Genomic DNA, 21,435 nt, shown 5'->3' with positions numbered 1-21,435 from the left:
ATCAAATTCCCTGCTACTCAGAAATCCAAGACAGGCTTATTGCAGTTCTCATTCTCGCCTGGAATGAAAAAATGAACTCAAACTTCCAAAAGAAAACCATAATTTTCCAACATCTTCTCATAGAGTCTTGCCTCTCCCCTGAAACTTTTGAGTCAACTCTTCCTGAGATGAATCACGTTAAGAAATGAATCTCTTAATTGCACTGTATAAGCTAAACAGTAAGCCATGACCTCATCACCCTGGATGTAATAAAAGGGCAGAGACACTCAGGCATTTCAACAACATCTTAATTCCTGCACTGTTCTGGTTTATTATAAAGCAGGCCTGTGTGCAGGAAGACATTTTTAAAAATGCTTTTATCTCCATTTTGCATGTTAGCAGATCTCATGGTCTCATCTCTCTGCAGACAGAGGTCTGAACTGGGCAGAAGCTAAAGCAGGCAGGCCAATGAATTCACCTGAGAAAAAAAGAAAGCCAGTCTTGGAAATGACACAAGTACTCAAGATGAGCCAAGAGAAGAAGGACCTCAACCTACACCATTACTCCCCAGACTCCAGCCCAAAACACACAAACAAAACCTGGAACTGAAAAAATATCTGAATGTCACAGCCAAACTAGAGAAAAAGCAATAGGAGGCCAGAGAAGAAATGGGGGAGAAACATGATACTACATCCTTTGGCTGGCATATCACTTTGTGACCCTTGATTTACCATGAAGTCCTTCTTCTGATGATTATAGTATCGTTCTTTTTTTTTTTTTTAAGTTTATTTATTTATTTTGAGAGAGAGAGAGAGAGAGTGCACATGTGTGCCTGATTGGGGGAAGAGCAGAGGGAGGGAGAGAGACAGAATCCCAAGCAGGCTCCGCGCTGTCAGTGTAGAGCTCGACATGGGGCTCAAACTCATTAACTGTGAGATCATGACCTGAACAGAAACCAAGAGTCTGATGCTTAACCTACTGAGCCACCCAGGTGCCTCTACAGTAGCATTCTTATTTTGCTAGAAGTAGCCTTGGGAAGCTCCCATCTGTATATGCAGACCTCTACAGAGTGCAACCCATATAAGCACAAATGTCTGCCTACTCTGGACCTGGTACCAATGAAAAATTCCTAAAATAATGGTCCAATGAGAGAAATAAATCATTTGGAAAATTTTGCAAGAAAGTTCATCTTTGTGTATGGAAGAAAATGTATTTGTACCACAATCTATCAGTAACTCCAAATATAGATATTTCAACAAGAGTTAGCACTTTAGCCTGTCAAATCACACACACACACACACACACACACACACACACACACACACACAAATGCATTTAACTTGTTTAGGAGGATAGAAATTGGCCCCAGCATACAGACGAGGTACTGAGAGGTACAGCCACCAGCAGAATTCTGAGTATCAATAATTCCATAGGCGCAACCACCACTGACCAGGAGTGAATATTCTTTCTTTGCGTCCTTTCCTAGCCATACACATCTATTGTTCCACGTGTTGTTAGATGGTGCTACTGTTTGCAAACGTTTGTGGGCTTGCTGTTTAGCATTCCGCTGCTTACCACTGTTGGAGTACTGACCAATGGGCATTCTGTTCTGAATGCCCATTTAAAACTGAGCCTTCACCTTTAGACTGGGTGCCTGGGAGAAAGCGGCAAAGTTAAAAAGAAACTTACCTGGAGGCACCCAGCCCTGAGTTCACGGTGCCACTCATACCGTATCCCACAGAGCAGAACTTCAGTTTCACCATCTGTAAAAAAGGGAATAGTCACTTTACTTGAATTCTGAGACTCGGTAGCTTATGAAGCAGTGACTTACCAAAAGTGCAGCCAATCCTACAGACAGATACTTTGGTAAAAAATAGGCATCTATGTTGTGAAAACTTTCAGAAAGAGTTGAGATTGTTGGCAGAGACCAAGAAGATTTTGCCTCATAATCAAGATTAAATCTCTTTCTATGACTGTCAACATTAAGTTGACAAAACTACAGTGTTTATGATATGACCTTGACATTACTAAAATTAAGATGGTGCTTTGCTCTAATCAACTGTGACATACACTATTTTCAATAATGGCCTTTCTGCAAAAAGGAGAGATGGGAAATAAAGCCTATTGTAAAACTCTTTTCTCCAAGTACCTTGAAACAGCTCTTTCTAGGAACAGTCTGGCATCTTCACAAGATAATAGCATTGTCTCAATTCCAAAGTTAAGGAAGACAATACCCCAAGCTCCACGAAGTTGGTAAAGTTATGATATATGTCATTTAACAAAAGCATTGACCCTGGGGCAACATAAATACGTGAAGCTTTCCTTTCTTCCTCTCTTTGCTCAAAGACAGCACAAGGAAAGGAGGAAAGGAGGAAAGGTTCCCTTCCTGATATAGAAGTTCCTCTTTACAAAGTAGGAATGAGGAAAAGCACGCGCACTGGTACAATTTCCAAGACATTTCATGATTCCTTAAGTAGAAAAGAGTATGTTCAGAATATTTCAAAACAAAACAGAACAATACCAAAAAAAAAAGTTGAACTTAATTTATGTATAACATTGGCTGGTGCTTCTAGAGGTATGGAGGAATGCAGAAGTGAAAAAAAGAGTCTAAATACTCAAGACCATGATAATTGTCCGTGAACTTACTAGTCCAGGATGTTTTCTCATCAAACTTTCAGTACAGAAGAAAACTATACGCATATAAGGCATCTCGGACCGAGATACTCTTGTTTCTCTTTCGTTTTCACTGTTTACAAAGTGACCTTGAGCAGCCCTCGTTTATCTTTACTGCTGTTTGCTGACTTGTGGTGTTTAGATCAAGTTTTGATACTTGTGTCTTTAGATGGCCACGAAAACGCAGCTGGTCCAGAGGCCAGCTGGAGGGAGAAATTGCAGGGCTTATCAAGTCATCCGAGGGGCCTTGTTGTGCTCATCCTTTGTAAACAATAAGACATGTCAGCATCCCTGGTTGCTGTCATTGCTGACAGTTCTCTAAAGACCAGCAAGTGTTGAATTCTTTAAAGTCGGATTGTGCCCAGTGAGAGAAACGATAGCGTGAGATGAGGGGGACTTCATGGATATCTGAGTACCTTGGGAAAAGAGAGGAGTTGAGGCTCTTCACTCAGCAACCTAATGAAAACTAGACAAATAGTCTTGCATTTAATATATAGTTTCCACCAATTCATGCTTCTTTTGTTAGGAACAATTCCACCCTCTATATGGAAAAGAGACAGTTAGAAATAAAGAAATAATTTCTCATTGACAAAGGAGCTTCAGGTAAAGCAATGCTTATGAAAGGCAAAGAAAGGATAAGAAATTGAGTTTTTATTGGTAAATTTCCATTGCACAACCATTTTATTGCTTGAACTTCATAGACCCCAAAAGTTTATGTCCTTGAACAAGTAATCAAATGCAAAAGGACAGAACTAAATAATCCATCTGGGATAGCCAGGGCTGTATGCAAAACACAAGGAATAAAATACAAGTCTTGAAGGAATATAAATGAGAAATTGTGGCAAAGAAGGGAAGGACCTGAAAATAAGTTATTAAAGCAGTATCTAGTGCTTAAAGAATAATGAACTTTACATGCTTCCCTATAAAATCCTTAAAGGTATCTTTTGAACAAAGATCTATGTGCATAAGTTAATTATATCACACACAAAAAAGCCCAACTCATAACATTACTCAACCTTTCTAACATCAGATTTTTAAAATGTATAAAATGAAGATTAAATTCTTTTCATGGAAACGGATAACATTTGTTGAAGTAGAACAAAACCTACATGAGGTGTCAAAATTCCATTATTACAGCAACTGGTAATGTGTTATATTCAAGACTAATTTTGCCATGACATTTAAGTTACAGATTTTGAAGTTAATAATGTTTCAGAGGAAAGAAAATTTCCAGTGTTTCTATTTTATTTTTTCTAGGAAGACTTCCTAAAAGCATTTGCGCCGTTAAGTGGTCTAAAAAGTCTGCAACAACAAAATGTCTCAGAGGCACCTGTATATTAGGATCCAAAGCTTTGAGAAGAATCATCCTTTCAATATCAAGTTCATCCCTGAAATAAGGATCATCTCCATAAACAAGGCCAGAGCCTAAGATTCCACTAACAGTATAGTTTTTAACTGGGACTATCACTTGTTGCCTATATTATAAACATCTATTTGATGGCACAAAGTCATGGATTATTCTTTCCAAGTTTGTTCTTTTATCTTCTTGCTGGAGACAGCCAGGCCACATCTTATATAGCTACAGGTTAAGCATTGAGCCTGAGAGTCCATCTGAATCATAAAATGCAGAGAGCAATTTAAGAAAAAAATTTTGCAAATTTCTATTAACTAAGTAAAGTCACCCCTGTTTACCTAATTTTCCTACAAGCAGAAAAACCAAAGGCCTATTGGCATGGCCTAGACAGACACTGCTAAGCAGCTTTCCAAAGAGCAAATGGTCAAAATAAAATAAAATGAAAAAGATTTGCCTGTCATGGGAGTTGGTCAATAAAATGCAACAGTGTTTATTACAACATTTAAAGTCTGTGATTAAGAACACCAAAAGGCCTAAACTAGAAAGGTTTTCAGCCTGTAATTTCCCTGCAGTCCTGGCCTGTACTTCCTTATGAGTTAGCTCAGCAGGGCTTTTTTTCCATGTCCATCATCAGCTTGTAATTATTGCCATTCTCAAAGCTATGCCAGATGGGTCTTTAGAAGCAGGCATGCAGCTTGTTTATGAGAGAAAGAGCTGTAATATTACTCTACACAGAGACCTATCTGGTCCTACTCAAAGAGCCCTGCTCCTCCCTCCCCGCCCCCCAAACCCACCCCCACTACTATTCTGTCTTCCTCCCCTAGACAGCCCTCTCTGTTTCAGCTCCCTGTCCCAGCTGAATGGCCTGGTGAAGGGCTGGGACCATGGGAGCCAAGAGATATCTGTATCTTAAAGCATTTGGCCTAATCGGCACCTTTCACCATTCCCATATGGAAATGAGGCCAACACCCAAGGGAAAAACGAACTGCGGACTCTTTCCCCTACATACCCTTGTGCAGAGGCTTTATTCGAAACACCCGAGCTGCGCGGCTACTTTTCAGAACACATATCTCCCTAGATACCACAACAGTGCCTTCCATTTCTCTTTTCTGGGAATTCCTCACTGGGGAGAAGAGAAATTCCCGGCAAGATTCTCAAGGACAAACCTTGACTCATTTTGTTGTAAGAAGGTTGAGGTCAAGGAGCTGGGCAAAGCAACACAGGCAAAGGCAAAAAGCACCTAACCGGGGGTTCATCGGGTGATAGGCCTGGGGTGTTAGGTATCCCAGAGGGCCAAGCAGAGCTTCAATCAGCAGTTAATGAGGCAAGACCTGCAACAGATAGCCACTTTTAACTTACAAAAGCTTTTAGATGTCTCTGTTTACTTTGATCCATTTCAGTTCATTTGAGCCTGGTTAGGGTGCATTTTACTTTTTTTTTTTTCTCTTGTTAGATAAACCCTCTGCTCCCACCCCATTCCTACCCCACCTCCCAAACAATAGTATCATTTACCAACTTAATACTTAAGTTTTGAGATCTTCTGTCAAGGTCGGCAACAATTATATAAAAAACAAGGAGAGAACCACCGGTCTGCCTGTGGAATGGTCATTTCAGAATCCCATCAGTGAAAGATAAGTGGAAAGGAGGACGGGACAGGAACGGCTGCATTTTCAGGCAGATTTAGTTATTTGTTTCTGATTAGGTGAAGTACACGTTCTTTTATCTCTTGTTATTTTACCCATGTGATGACCAGAGAGCTTTCTTTGTTAAAATGTTTCAGAGCGGATAAAACTAATTTACTGCAGTGTGAAACAATCCTGAAAGAAACTGTACCTGATGGTCACAGACGGGAAAGTCACTTTAACTGGCCATCGTTCCCAGGCCCTGGGGCTGGGGATGGGGCTGGGGCTGGGGCTGGGGCTGGGGCTGGAATTCCCAAATCCGAGGCAGAAAGCGCTCCTGTACCGATGGATTTGCACGTGGGTCCCACTCTTAACGGGAATACTCTGGTGTAATGAGCTTTTAATTAGGTCGGCTTGGTGCTTGACCCCCAACTGTACCGCGGGCCCGCGTCTAAATGACACCTCTCCACCGACAGGAGCCGCCGAAGGCCCTGGAATCCTTCCCAGCATGGCTTGGGCGACCTCTATCCCGACAGGCCCCTGACCACCCATCTTCCCAGCATGCCCTGGGGCCCCTGCTGCGACCTTGACCTTTTCTGTCTTGTTTATAGCCCTTGATGTACGCTATTTCCTTTCTCTCTCTCTCACTCCTGTGCCACTTCCCAATACACCTTTTCTTGTTCAGAATATTACATTTGAAGCAGGTGTATATTTAAAAAAAATAAATAAATAAACCTCTGGTCAGCTAGCCAGCAAAATTAACAAATACACGTGGGCAAGTCTGGTTGGGCATATGTATTGCTCAAAAATACACTTTTCTCAAGTGAACCATATTCCTATTCTCCACTCCCCACCCTAGTCCTGACTTACACATTTCCAGGAAGTATTATGAAGATATAAAAACTAGTGGAAGGAACAGGATGAAATCTTTCTGCACTGCTACCCTCAAATAAATTGCAACTACTCTGAAATGTTCTTGAAATCCTGTCCAGTGAAGACCCCAAGGAACCATCAGGGAAGTAGAAGCGAGAAAACCCAATTTCTATTTTGAGTCCTTCTTGTTGGAAAAGGAAGGACTAAGTATCCAACATTAAGCTAATTTTATCTCCCAGGAAGGGTCTTAGGCACTGAAGGTGACTTATCTGTAGATCTCACATTGGGACCTCAAGCCTAATGATTTACATTTATTTTGCTCTTTATCAAGTCTTTAAAATGAAATTTAGGTTAGTTTATCACTGAAAAATACTGAACTCTTTGGTTAAGAGGCATTAAGTTCAGAGAAAACAAGTGCAGACATCTTAAACTGTATTCATGAAGACAACAATAATAGTAACAGCTAATATTTATTCAATGCTTGTTAAGGGACAGCTGCTTTAAATGCTTTAAGATTCTGCATAATTCATAAAATGTTTAACGTGCAAGCTTACCTAATTCTTGCAGTTAATGACGGTGGCAGTTGCTAAGCTGTAGGCCAAGTTATTCCTTTCATTCATGGTCTAGAGAGAGATGACACGGGCATGTTGAGTCACTCAAAACAGGCTCAAACCACCCCAAGGAGTTTGCCTGATGAAAGGTTTTCTTTTCCTTCAAAGCCACTTCCTGTGTCACATGACCTGTATCACTCCAAAGATAATAACACTGCATGCTTCCAGAACACTTTTATCCAAAGATCTCAAAGCATTTTCAAATGTTAATTAAGCCTCCACCATCCTGGAAGATAGCAATGCCAGTCTTGCTGTTTAAATACTGTATTCCAGAACACAGGTTGTTCTAATCACTAAGAGGGGAAAATGGAGGCCTCTCTGAGCAAATTCAGTGCATAAGCCACTACCCAAACACTTATGACACCCAAAATTCTCCTACCTCTCCTGGGAAACCACAGCAGCATCTCTGTTCTAAATTGTTCCCTACTCCCACTGATTGTTTCCACTGGAAGAACCACATCCAAGAAAAAAAGTTAGAAGAGGAAGGGGAGAAAAAAAGGCTTTCTAATAGTTCTACTTGGATAGGGGTAGAAATGTAGGTAGAAATATAAGCAATGTATATCTGCAAATACATAATCATTCCCAATAAACAGCAAGGTTCCTTTGTTACACGCTTTTTCCTTATCATGATGCCCAGAAGGTAGAAAATAAACAACTTTTCTCAAGGCTTAAAAATGTTCACAACACAGTTAATCTGCCCTCCTATTTCACAGGCATCATGGACTGTTCTGATAATCCCAGAGAGCAGTCAGATTTCAGGTAGTTTATGTATCTTTTAGTCTATATAAAAGAAGACCATGTAACAATGAAACGTCCCTCAAGATCTGCCTTGCCTCCTTTCCAGTTTCATCTCCCTCCACTCTGCCACACTGGCTTTCTCTCCATCCTTCCAAGGGGCCAAAATTTTTTTCTACCCTGGGGTCTTTGAAGAGGATTTTCCTGCTGCATAGAATGCTTTATCTCCTATTCTCAAAAAAAACAGTGTAGAAAAAAATACCACTCTTAGTTCCCAGATTAAAAGTCACTTCTTCAGAGAAGACTTACCTTTCTATTATTAAATTAGCTTCTAGAATGCCTGGGTGGCTCATTGGGTTGAGTGTCCAACTCTTGATTTCAACTCAGGTCATGCTCCCAGGGTTGTGGGATTGAGTCCCATGTAGGGCTCCCCACTGAGCATGGAGCTTGCTTGAGATTCCCTGTCTCTCTCTCTCTCTCTCTCTCTCTCTCTCTCTCTCTCTCTCCCTTTGGAATTCTCCCCAGCTAGCTCTCTCTCTCTCTCTCTTTCTCAAAAATAAAAATAAAATAAAATAATAAATTAGTTTCTATTATTCTCTTTAATGACAGATTGTTTTGATTACAATATAATGAGATTTCCTTTGTTTAGTGTCTCCCTTCTGGATTATAAACTCCATGAAAATAGGCACTGTGCCTGTTCTGTTCACCACTGCCTAAGTGGTGCCATGCTTGGCACTTTGGATGCCCTCATAAAATATCTGCTGAGTAAACTGAATGAATGAATCTTTTAACCCAGTTTATAAATCATATTTTTCTCTTGCAGTGATATTTATAGGATCCAGAGGACAACAGAGAAATAGATATAAGAAGTTTGGCTGTCATTTTTTAAGGTCTTATTTTCTATTAATACTGAGAATAGCAAACAATCTTGGAAGTACAAGTAAATATGATTTACAGTAAATGTTAAGCATCTAAAGTAGGTGTTTTACCTATATTATCTTATTTACTGCTCACAACAACCTCGAGGGATGGACACTACTATTGTTCTCATTTTGCAGTCAGAAAGACCAAGTAATTTCCCCTTGTCTCCACTTATTCATTTATTGAGCATTCACTGTTTGCCAGGCACTGCAGTGGTGGATCAATGAACAAGACAGCCATGGCCTCCTGATTGGGGCCTTTGTCCTTGGTCCTCCACACCAATAATAGCACAGTGCATTCTGGCATGTAGTTGGTGTTCAACTGTAAACAGTGAGAATCGGGTTTAAAAAAAAAAAAAAAAGATTCAAGAACTATGATTGAATCCCTTCAGAGTTTGAAACGTCCCACAATACTGCTTTACTACCAGTGCTCCTTACTGACTTTCCTGGGGGGACATATGATTTGCCATTCATTCTGTAAAGACGCAGAGTGCAGAAGGAGGTCACAAATCACTCTGATATTCTAATAAAAAATACAGTGATCGATGATGAGAGTTTTAATTGATGGTGCCACACTGCAGCCAAAATGATCTTTCTAAAACACAAATTTGAAAATCAGATCATGTCTCTTTTGTGATTTACTACCTTGTAGGGCTTCCCAATGGCCTTGGGACAGAGTCCAATCTCCCCGTCTCCTTGATGTGGCTGCAAGAGCTTGGCTGCCTCCTTGGAATCATGTCTCTTCACTGACTTCACTTGCTTGTCTGCAGTCTTTGTAAAAAAAACATTTAACTCCTCCAACACCTCTAGGCCTTAAACATGCTGGACCATCTTTAGCAACACCTTCCCTGCATTCCACACCATCACTACCACTCTTTACCTGTGTCAAGTGGAGGGTTTATTTGTGTGGAGGGTTTTTACTGGGAAATGCTCTTAGGAACAATACCTGTGAAGAGGGAGGGATGCAGGATTGAGCAGAAGGAAAAACTGAACTGCAATACAGGTTCATCTGAGGCCTCCACTGATCCTAAGAGGAGCTCTGGAACTGAGATGGACCTTCAGAGATGTCTGCATTAGGCAAGAAGCTTGACCTTTGAGGGCCTGGGTGGCTCAGTCGGTTAAGTGTCCGACTCTTCAGCTCAGATCATGATCTCACAGTTTGTGGGTTCAAGCCCCATGTTGGGCTCTGTGCTGACAGTGCAGAGTCTGCTTGGGATTATCTCTCCCTCTCTCTGCTCCTGTGCCACTCATGCCCCCTCTTTCTTTCTCTCAGAATAAATAAATAGAAACTTTAAAATAAAAATAACACTATATTATTAAAAAAAAAAAAAAGAAGTTTAACCTTTTACCCCAGTTGCCCCTGGAGATGGAGATGACCTTGAGCAAGGAGGCTTCCTTCAGCAAAGGGCAATTTTTAGGGGAAGAACTAAGGTAAGAGCCATCAAAAAACAACCTTATTGCCAGCAGGGGAATGAGTGTCCCATCCCAGGGAGGTACCTAGATGGTGTACCACAACATCCACTGCAGTCTGGCTAACTCTGGTCATCTTTCCAGTCTCGACTTAAATATCCCTTCCTAATTTTAAGGCTATCTCTAAAATAGTCTCTCCTGACTCCCTGGCCCTGGGGCAGATGCTCCTACAGAGCACCTGTTCCTCTGCCATCATGGCGTGCTTCACATTATATTACAATCATTTATTTATTTGTCTGTCTTCCCCCAGCAAAGTGTAACCACAGAAAAAGAAGGCACAGTGTTTATCTTATTAGCATTCTATCTACCAACATATAAATAATCATGAACAAATTACAGAATGAATGACAAAATAAAGATCCTGTTTTGGTTTTTTTAAAAAATGTTACACAAGGGGCACCTGGGTGGCTCAGTTGGTTGAGCGTCCGGCTTCGGCTCGGGTCATGATCTCATGGTTTGTGGGTTCGAGCCCTGAGTTGGGCTCTGTGCTGACAGATCAGAGCCTGGAGCCTGCTTCAGATTCTGTCTTCTTCAATCTCTCTGCCCCTCCCCCACTCATGCTCTGTCTCTGTCTCTGTCTCTCTCTTTCTCAAAAATAAATAAACATTTAAAAAAAAAATGTTACACAAATGCCAAAAAAAAGTCTGAAAGACCAGCCACCAAAATACTGTCCACTGTAGCAGGATGATGTGGGATTTTTATTTCCTTCATTATGCTTCCATTTAATTTTTATAAACACATTTGACTTTTTCTGTTTTTAAAAAAATTATCACTTTGAAGAAAAAAAAAACATGGCTCTTACTATAATAATAACTGGTATTGGGGCACCTGGGTGGCTCAGTCGGTTGAGTGTCCGACTTCGGCTCAGGTCACGATCTTTTGGTCTGTGGGTTCGAGCCCCGCATCGGGCTCTGTGCTGACAGCTCAGAGCCTGGAGCCTGCTTCAGATTCTGTGTCTCCCTCTCTCTCTCTGCCCCTCCCCTGCTCAGGCTCTGTCTCTCTCTCTGTCAAAAATAAATAAACATAAAAAAATTTAATAAAAATAATAACTGGTATCAATAGACTCATCCCACATCATGACTTTATACTATAATTTATAGTGCATAAAGCAATTTTACATAAATGATTTTGTTGAATCTTGACCAAAAGTCAACAAAAGAAAAAAGGTAAGTATGAAATTCTGATTCCTACTGGATTGCAAAATAAAGCCAACCCTCTCAATCAAGAATGAGAGAATGTGCCCTCACAGCCTGGGAACCCAGTTGTCTAACATTTCTTCTTCTCTAACATGTTCATTTTTGATGAGGTCTTGCCGGACTGTGGGGAAAACAGTGATATGGGGCAACCATATATAAGCTACCCCTCCCTATATTCCCTGAGTCTCACTGGCTACTTTCTCTGGCCTCACTTTTCTCTCCCTCCCTAGCCCTATTCATAAAAGAGAATATAATGCCTCTCCCGTGGCCTTATTTTCATCATTTGTTTGCACAAGCCTAATCTACAAGGCCAGCTAGAGTTAAAAGCCCTGTTTTCCCCTCACATCTCATATTCCCCTTCTCTCCTATAATGATAACACTTCACATATGTATAGCACTTTCCAGAAGGCTTCCGCATACATCACCTCGCTGGATCCTCCCAACAAACCTTTGAGGTCTGCACATCAGATACTATTACCCCCATTTTAGAGATAAGGAAACCAAAACACAGAGAGGTTACGTGACTTGCCAAAAATCACAGTTAGTTACTGATAAAGACAGGACTAGAATCTGGGTCCTTACAAAAAAGCCCAGAACCTTCTGCATTTTTGCTTTGATCTTGCAGTTGAGTGTATGACCCACTGATAGAGCCCCGCAGAATCTACAGCTGGTTACGAACTAAACTGATGAGAGCAAGATTATGGGTCCAATTTCTGAGCAGGCCAGTTGTGATCCTTGCGTTGAAGTGGGCTGATGTGTGCAGCAGATCAGCAAATCAAAGACCTAAGTTACAAAAGGGACTAGTTAGTTGAGAGTGTGTAGATGATTCAGCTCAATTCCATCATCATGGTGAGTTAAACACCTTAATTACCTATTCTTTTAAGCCCACATACACATATAAAACAACCATTTCTGTAAATAGACTATACAAATCACTTTCTGTCATCACAGAATTCTTGGGATGGTCCCAATTTATACCTATTGCTATGGTACAATTAATGGCTCTCCCTTTCTCTTTAAAAAAAAATGTCCCAGTGTGGAGGATAATTTATATGGTCATCCCATATACATTTTACAGAGAACAAATGTGCAACTTCAGTAGACACTGAAGAGTATTGATTTTCAAAATGGCAAGGCCCAAATGTTTTAAGAAGGGTTGCTGCTATTGAAATACACTGCTGGAAAACTTCCCAGTGTTAAATGGCCTTCGCTAAAGACACAGTAAGACACACATCCCTTTGTGTTCTGTTGGGCTCAGGTTTTTAAATGTAGTGAAATTCTGGCTAGCTTCAATCCATTTGCTAGATGATTTTGGTTTTCCGCACCCCATTCCCCCACCTGATATTATATCTTTGTCTCATTGCTTATCAGAAGTCTCCCTTTCCACATTCATTTTTAAAAATGAGAAGAAACAAATTAGAATTCACATTTTTTGGCTTAAAATTATAATGTCTTCTACATTTCCCAAAGGAAATCCCGCCAAGGCAATAGCCTAGACCAGTAGCTGTTTGCCAAAAGGTAAGAGGTAAGATTTTAGTGGTAATTCCAATTCAAGCCTTTGAGCTTGGGTCTTTTTCTCACCCATTTGAGATATGAGGAGAATACCTGCTCTCAAGTTGCTGAAAAACCAGGGCAGATGCCGTGACTCACACAACTGATGAACAATTGTATTTTGCTCTCCTTAGAAGTCCTAGTATTGCCTCGACATACAGACCTGGTCCTTGCTCTCAGGAAGCTTACATTCTCATTCTGAAGGACAGGTACAAGATAGTACATAATTAAATGCTAAAAGCATACATTCAGAATTCAGTGTGTGCCAGCCTAAGGAGAAAGTGGTATTGGTTGGAGTAGTAAGCAATCAAGTCAGTGTTCATACTTTTTCCTAAGAGACACCTAGACATCTCAAGAAAATCATCGAAGGTTATACAGCCACTTTCTCAAGGTCTCCGTGGATTCCTAATCAATGTTCAGCTGAACTTTTCTGAGTTTTGCACATGACTTCTCAGTGCACTTCATAGAAGTTCTCTCTCTCTCTCTCTCTCTCTCTCTCTTTTTACTTTTTCTTTTCTTTTTTTGGATGAATCCAATTCAGTCGTCTGAGCAAGCAAGGATGGCAAAATGCATATGAGATTCTGTGAGCCCTTTTTGCAAAGATCTGTCTTCCCCTATCACTGTAACAAGCATAACCAAACCCAGTCCTTTCTGCAGTCTACATATATAAAGATTATGTCTAAAAGACATAAGTAAACACATCCCAACCCATATCCCAGTAGAAAACAGACAGGAAGAGACATAGAACCTCAGATTCTTTGAAGCAAGAATTTAGCTATTCTGCAGTAATAGATCTCTCTTGCAATCATCAATCATCCAGCATTACTGAGTACCTACCAGATTCTCAAGTCAGGCACTATGATAATCTCTGCCCCACAGGAATACCTGAACTGGGGTAGTATTTCAATAGAGCTCATAGCCAGATACCAGACTGGGCTCCTTACATAGACTAATCCTTAAATTATCTTCCCAGTTAGCCCCATTTTACAGATGAGGAAACAAATGCTCAGAGAAAATACTATGCCCAAGGTTGCAGAGTGGTAAAGTAGGATTCAACCAGGGTTTGGGGGTTTCAAAGCCTCTGCTCTTTTTACCAACCATCCCGAGTTTCCTTTGTTCTCATTTTAATTGAGAGCCCTGTTAGTTGGCACTGCTAAAGAGAGGGATCTGATAACTGGATGTTTTTTCCACCAGATCCTCCCAGAAGAAGATGTCCTAACTTCAGTGCAACAAAAACCTGAGCGATAACATCAGATTTTGCCAGAATGAAGTTACATCCTGGCTGTCATACAGAAATCCAGGCCTCCGACAGTGAGCACACTATTATGTCACATTCTTTCAACAGCTCCAGGGGAACAGAGGAAAACAATGACGTGGGTAATTTAAAATAATAGAGGATTTAAAAAAAAAAAGCTTTGTATCTGTCTTTTGAATTAATTATATAATTATTTGAGTTCCTCTCCACGTTTTTCAAATGTTAAATTACAATTATTCTGTAGTTACTAGAACAATGTTAGCTGAGTATTAAAGCAAGTCAGCCAAGAAAACACTGGACAGCTGAGAAACAACTCGGGGCCCAGCTTCCATGATGCCAAAACACTGGTGGCATCAAGTAGGTCACTAACTTGTCTGGCCCTCAGCTTCCTCAAGAAGATAATAAAGGGGTTGAACTAGAAGATTTATTTATTCAGTAAATATTGATTATCAATACACGGTCCTGGCTCTCAGGTTGTTTACAGTCTAGTGGAAGAGACAGATAAGAGGTCAAACAATTTCAATACAATGTGACAACTGCTATAAAAAGGTAGAGAGGGGGGTGCCTGGGTGGCTCAGTTGGTTGAGCATCTGACTCTTGACTTCGGCTCAGGTCATGATCCCACAGTTCATGAGTTCAAGCCCAGTGTCGGGCTCTGCACTGACAGTGTGGAGCCTGCTTGGGATTCTCTCTCTCCCTCTCTCTCTCTCTCTCTGCCCCTCCCCGGCTCTCTCTCTCAAAATAAATAAATAAACTTAAAAAAAAGGTAAATAGAGGATGTTGTGGAAGCGCATAATTCATTTGCAGGGTACAGGAGAGGGGTACACTGTAGAGTGAGTGACATGGAAAGCAGAGGCATAAAAAACCAAAGGCAAAGTGTGCATATGCAGAGGGTGGAGCCCGAGCAGTGACCTAGGCAGATAGAACAGTGAGGGCAAAGGCCTGGCAGGGGCTTTCACGGTTCCTTATGAACCATACAACTTGCTTCATATGTCTGCTTTGTGAAAAAGGCATCTGGGAGTGGACGTAGAGGAGACGGACAGGAAGGGGGGGTACCCATCATCAGAAGTCCAAACCAAAAGGAGTTTGCACTTTATTCATTTCTTCAGAAGTTATTTATTGATCTTACTCTGGGACAGGCATTTTTCTAAGTTCTGGGGTTACCAGAATAGTAAACAAGAGAAATAGGTTCCTATTTTTACTGAACAAAATAAGAATCCATTCAAGGGTTAAAGCAGGGAAATGTCATGGTCAGAGTTTTAGAAACAGCACAATGGTTGCAGGGTAAGAATGGCTTGGAGAAGGATAAGACTCTTTCAGCTGTAAAATTCTGACTCCATGATTTAAAACTCAGGATATAATAAATCATAAAACTTCCATGTTAATATTTATATTATGCATTATATATATTTTGTCATTATATGTCATAAATATATATGTCACATATATTTATATCATATATAAATACATACATAAATATATAATTAGATAGCTATAAAAATATATAATTATGTTATTGGATATATATAAAAATATTTAATTAGATATATATCTGTTATCTAAATATATATATCTAGATATCTGTTATCTAGATATACATCTAAATATGTATCTGTAATATACATATACAATATATAAAATTTTTTATATATAAAATATATAAATATTTTTATATACATAATATATAAAATATATAATATACATATACAATATATAAAAATTTATCTATTTTTATTTATATTATTTAGATATATTTAGATAACAGATTTCTTTGCAAGTGTTCAATAAATTGAGTGGGTTCTTTCCCCTGTTGTATGTTCAGATATGGGAACATTTTATTTGGTGGGGAAGGAAAAAGAGCCCACATATTGTACAGTGAGGACACACTAGAGACAATGGGGAGAAGTAGGTGTTAATAATGCCCACTTTACAAATGAGGAATACAAATGAGTCTCAAATTTCATTCACTCTAAATGTCATTGGGTGAGAACAGGGTAAAGCCAAGGTTCAAATCTGATTTTCTGGTTTGTTTGTTGTACATCAAAGCCCATACTGTTTTATGTACCAAAGCATAATTATAACATAATCACCATTCTCCCTGAGCTCTTAGAAGACTAGTAAAAAATAACTCATGGGTATCAGCTGGTTGGCTGATTTTTCATGTAAGTATGTCCTACTTTCAATAAACTGCCAAACTTCAGATGTTCAGATACAATGTGCATCTCAAAACTCTTTAGTGAGTTTATAGAAAACAGAACTCACATCTAGTCTCTCAAGTCCGTCAACTATTGGAAGTGGGAGTTTGAGGTAAGGAGAAAGTAGCATTTTCCTTGGAGTGGACACGCACAGGTAAGGAAGAGGGAATCAAGCCTTGAAAAATATTTAGTTCTTCCTAGAAAGTTGTTTTCCAGTACAAGAAATACTGCTTTCAAATACAAGAATTCCCTGAGCTTCCTGAAAATAAACCAAAAATAAATAATAAAAACCACCTCAGGCCTCAGAGTCCACTGCTGCTCTGCTCACTTAGCATTTCCTCTTCTGCTGGTGCATTGGCTTCCATCCCCTCCCCACAGAAACCCGGCTCTCACTCACCAAGGCTGGGGGGTAGGTTTACAAGGCCTCCAGGAGCCCGGTAGCCTCCACATACATCCTGGTCCCCACCCACCACCCCCAGATCTTCCGGAGTGCCCTGCTTCCTGTCCTGGAGCTAAGCCCCTTACAAGACTCACAGGAGGTGGGATGCTTTCTTTTCAGGCCCTGAAGGTCTCTGTTTCCTTGCAAGTAAGACACCTACTGTAATTTATAAGTTAGCTATAACCATTGAGTACCGGAAAGACTGAGCATCTTTTTTGTTTATTTGGTTTGTTCTTATGTAAAGTATAGTATTCAATCACATCTGCTCACACCCAAATGTAGCAGATTTTGTCAGTTGCTTATCCAGAATTTCTAACCCCAGATTTTCTTTGGGCAATCCACACAGTACACACAGCCTTGTGCTTTCTTAAACTAGTCATGCTAATCCCATTCCCCTTGCTAGGAAGTGGTTTTAGCAGTGAGCATTTGCTGCAGCAAATCTGGCCAATGAGATGAGAGAAGGCTGCTGACAGGAGAGGAAGGTGTCTGAGACAGGCTACCTTGCTAGAGAAAGAAAGAAAAAAAAGAGAGAAGGAAAGGAGGAAAAAAGGACGGAAGGAAGGGAGGAAGGGAGGGAGGAAGGAAGGGAAGAAGGAAGGGAGGGAAGAAGGAGAAAAAAGAGGCACCTAAGAGGAAGCAGCCTCTTCTTCCTCCAGGTCTGGCAACTGTAACTATCTCGCAACCATGAAGGGAAACCATCTGAAAACAGCTGACATGCACAAGATAGCAGAGCAAGAAGATGGAAAGAATCTGGGTCTTTGAATTTACCAACCCTGGAGCTCCCTGGCTACTGGACTTCTACTTATGGGAAGTAAGAACTTTGTCTCATCTTTAAGTCATTTTGAGTCAGGCTTTCCGTGTGCTCGAAAATGACCTGATCCACTGCAGAACTGATGAGTGGACAACAAGCTTATTAGTGTGAGATCAAGAAGCCAGCCAGGCATGGGAAGATCTAACAAGAAAGGAAGCTTTTGCTATCAAAGCAGTAGAAATTCTGGGTAAAATATAATATCTGTCAGTTAAATTTGTCTTCTGGTCGAGACATCTGTTGGGTTTAAGGATCCTGAATAAGTATTCAAAGAATCATTCATTTAAAAAAAAAAAATTCCATAAGCAGCATCCTCCCTCCCTTCAGGACCCACTTCAACAGAGTGCACCATAGAGGGAGATTCTTCCCTGGTTTAAAACCAAACATTTGACAGGTTGGGAAACTCCCTGGCTTCACTGCTCTGCTTCACTGAGAGACACTAGTGCTCAGCAGATATCCCCCAGAGAGGTGCTGAGGGAGAGAGCATCGGGGGTGTCCGTGGAGCCTGCGGAGGCTGGAGAGGTGGGAGAAGTCCCCCGCCCCACCCCGTAGCAGACATGATGTCCAGCAGGGCAGCACAGAACTTGTCAGAGGATGGTGATGACCAGTGGCTCGTGGCACTGCCTAACAGGATGAGCAGAGTTTGATTGTGAGCACATACGAGATCTGCTTTGGGCACTCCCAGAGATACCTAGGAGAATATTGCTGGGAACTGGGAACCCAGGCCCTTGCACTCCATTAGGTGGGAGCAAAGGCAAGGGAAGTTTGAGCGATTGCTGTTTCTGTCACTTCATCCATACCCACAGGTGGCTAGGAAGAAAGCGAGAGAGGAGAGAAAAAGCCTTTGTGGCCCATTAGGAAGGGAGCCAGCATAATATTTTCATGGAAGTTCTAGCAAAATAATACCTCAGAAGTTTAGATAGAGTCTGAAACTTCCCATTGAGTAGTTTTTCTTTGATTCTATCCAAGCAGGATCATACCCAAGGAGATAGAAAAGGGCAACATATTGAGAGGAGAAGAATCTGCTAACAAAATCAACCTTCAGATAATTCTGGTAACAGAAATCATTGCCTGAAACTTCACTTCACATTTTTAATCAGAGAAATCAAAAAAGGAAGCACCACTGAGATTTAGTCATAGAGGTTTTTAAGTTATATATATTTGGGACAAGTGACCTGGGACTATAACACTAGAAGAATTAAGCCTCCCAAAATTTACTTTGAATTCGTACTGAAACAATATCATGAGTAATTAAGTTCCCAAATCTGCTTTCCTTATTGGCTCTAACCCACATCATCTAGAGAGTGTGTGTGTGTGTGTGTGTGTGTGTGTGTGTGAGCGTGTGTCTTCAAAGACCCAATATCATGATAAACAGCATGCCATCTCTCTCACTTGGCCTTGATAGACCCTACCAAAAGAGAAACTGGGAGGTCAAAGCTCATCTTTGCCTAAACCTAGAACAGAAAGGCCTGATTTCTACAATCAAGAATCTAGTGAAAAAAGCAAAATAGCAACATGATGCCATCAAAATGGTCTCAGATGACAAAAAAAAAAAAATAGTGATGCAATTATCAAAACCTTGTATCTTAATCTTTTTACCTTCCTAAATTTCATAAAATAAAATCACACTTCAGGGAAAGGTTGAGATAAGTGGGAAATAATATATTTATTTCAAAAATGTCCATTCCAGGGTCACTTGGGTGGCTCAGTTGGTTAAGCATCTGACTCTTGATGTCAGCTCAGGTCATGATCTCTCAGTTCATGAGATCAAGACCCACGATGGGCTCAGGGCTGGCAGCATAGAGTCTGCTTAGGATTCTCTCTGCCCCTCTCTCTCTGCCCCTCCCTGGTGCACACGTGTGCTCTCTCTCTCTCTCTCTCTTTCAAAAAATAAATAAATAAACTTAAAAAAAATGTCCATTCTGAAAAAATGGAGCAGGGAGGCAGGCACTAATTATGGCATGGTCTAAAGCAAGGTTAACTTGTTAATTAACTTAAAGAACTTGTAATTTTTTAAGTACCTACAATGATTCCAAAAGGAAGGTTCTAGCCCCTGGTGTTGGCTTGTAGGGAGTGAGACTTGTATCAGGGTCAGGTTCCACAGGCTCAGTCAGGACCAAGCTAGACCATTAGAGTCCTGGAGGCAAGAGGCAGAGTCTGGGTAAAAATACATAACAATGTTTGAGAGATCATGTGGGGATCAAACCAAAAATGTGGAATACAACACAAGACCACAGGGCTGGCTCCAGGCCAGGAAGAAGAAAAAAATTCAGGAGAGTGAAGGAAGAGAAGGGGGGAAAGTAGGGTTCAAGGTAGTCGAGTTCAGAAAGTTTATTGTGTAAAGATCAGGTGCCCAAAAGATTCTCCTAGCAGGTCTGGTCACATGCATGTGAATGGCAGCCTGGCTTAAAGGAACAGATAAAGTTAAAATGGAATGACTCAAGGGAAAATAAATGCCAGGATAACTCTGGCCTTTCCGTCTCCACTCTCAACCATCTTGACTCTCCATCTCACTTCTCATCCATAAAATATATAGCCAACAAATAACTCCTGAATATAGACAGGCATCTTATAAACAAATAAATTTTTAAAAATGCAATTTTAAGCAGAGTTTCAAATAAGTTGCAGGGGGGGGTACAAAAGAAGAAAAATCACTTTGAGTGAAGACTAGAACAGAAGAAAATACAATAAAATTTTTGAGCCCCTGTATGTGCCAGGCACAGATTCTCACCACAGTCCAGAAATAGTATTAGCCCTTGTCATTGTATGAGGAAGCTGAGACTCAAAATGTCCATCCCTAGATAGTCCAGGGGAGACAGATGCAAGGCCAAATATGACTCCAAAGCTTCCTCTTGAGAGAACCAGGGAAGATTCATGCCAAGGAAATGGCATGTGGTCTGAAGCTTGTAAGAGGGCTAGGAGAAGCTAAACGGACACGGTCAGAGCTGAGCATTCCAGGAGAAGAAGCAAAGTGAGCAAATGAGGAAAGGTAGGAAAGGCAAATACTGTCAGAAAATGCAGAGTAGAGTTAGCTGAAACAGCATGCAACAGGAAGAGCCACAGAAGAGAGCAGTGTAAGGATAAGTCGCCATCAGAGCCTGCAAATTTTTTCCCCACAAATCCATGTGTCACCCTTGTGCTACCTTTGTGTTCTACGGACACTTCGAAGGGTCCTCTCAAGCAAATCCTTGCAGGTCAAATTAAAGGTCATACCAACTTTTCCGGACTCCTTCACTTGCCCCCAATCCCACACTGGGGCTCTCCTGGAGTCAGGGGAAGACTGGAAACAAAGGCTCAATCAACCTGGCAAACATCCAAGGGAGATCTCATTCTTGGGCTTTTATGGCGTGTTTTGTTTTCAAAGAATATTTCAGCTTCTGGAATATCACACTTATTTAAAATTCTATGATCTATAGTGATGAAACTCCTCAGTTCATCCCTGGGGCTCCCAGGCTGTCACATAAACTAGTGTTTTACTTCTAGCATATACCTTAGAGAGTCTGGAGACTACTGGAGCTTTTACATGTGTCCCTGAGAGGGTCACAGTGTTGCCATCCCTCTGCAGGCTTCCTCTGCAGCCTGTGCCTCTGACCTCTGTGCTCATCTGTTTCCCATGATTCCTACTGGGCCCCAGGGCGGAGCAGTATAACATAGTACAGCATAATTCACTTTTATAGAACATCCTTCATGCAAGCTATCACAGGGAGCTAATCAAATGCTGACGAGAAAGGGTCTGCAGCGGGATAAGATTTAA

General features: G+C 40.9%; 1 long non-coding RNA gene across 2 annotated transcripts in view; it reads right to left on the bottom strand.

The window, feature by feature from the left end:
- Positions 1-1,306: 1,306 nt before the first annotated feature.
- LOC125909499 (uncharacterized) overlaps positions 1,307-21,435 on the bottom strand; it is a 146,781-nt gene continuing 126,652 nt past the window's right edge. For both annotated transcript variants that reach the window (XR_007453710.1, XR_007453711.1), the window contains exons 3-4: positions 7,056-7,124; positions 1,307-1,742 (exon numbers count right to left, since the gene is read on the bottom strand). This is a non-coding gene — a long non-coding RNA (uncharacterized LOC125909499). The remainder of the gene's footprint in view (positions 1,743-7,055; positions 7,125-21,435) is intronic.

The sequence above is a fragment of the Panthera uncia genome (genome assembly GCF_023721935.1).
Source record: "Panthera uncia isolate 11264 chromosome B3 unlocalized genomic scaffold, Puncia_PCG_1.0 HiC_scaffold_1, whole genome shotgun sequence".
Classification (NCBI taxonomy): Eukaryota; Metazoa; Chordata; class Mammalia; order Carnivora; family Felidae; genus Panthera; species Panthera uncia.
The sequence above is the reverse complement of the archived record's forward strand: the minus strand, read 5'-3'. Positions and strand labels throughout refer to the sequence as shown.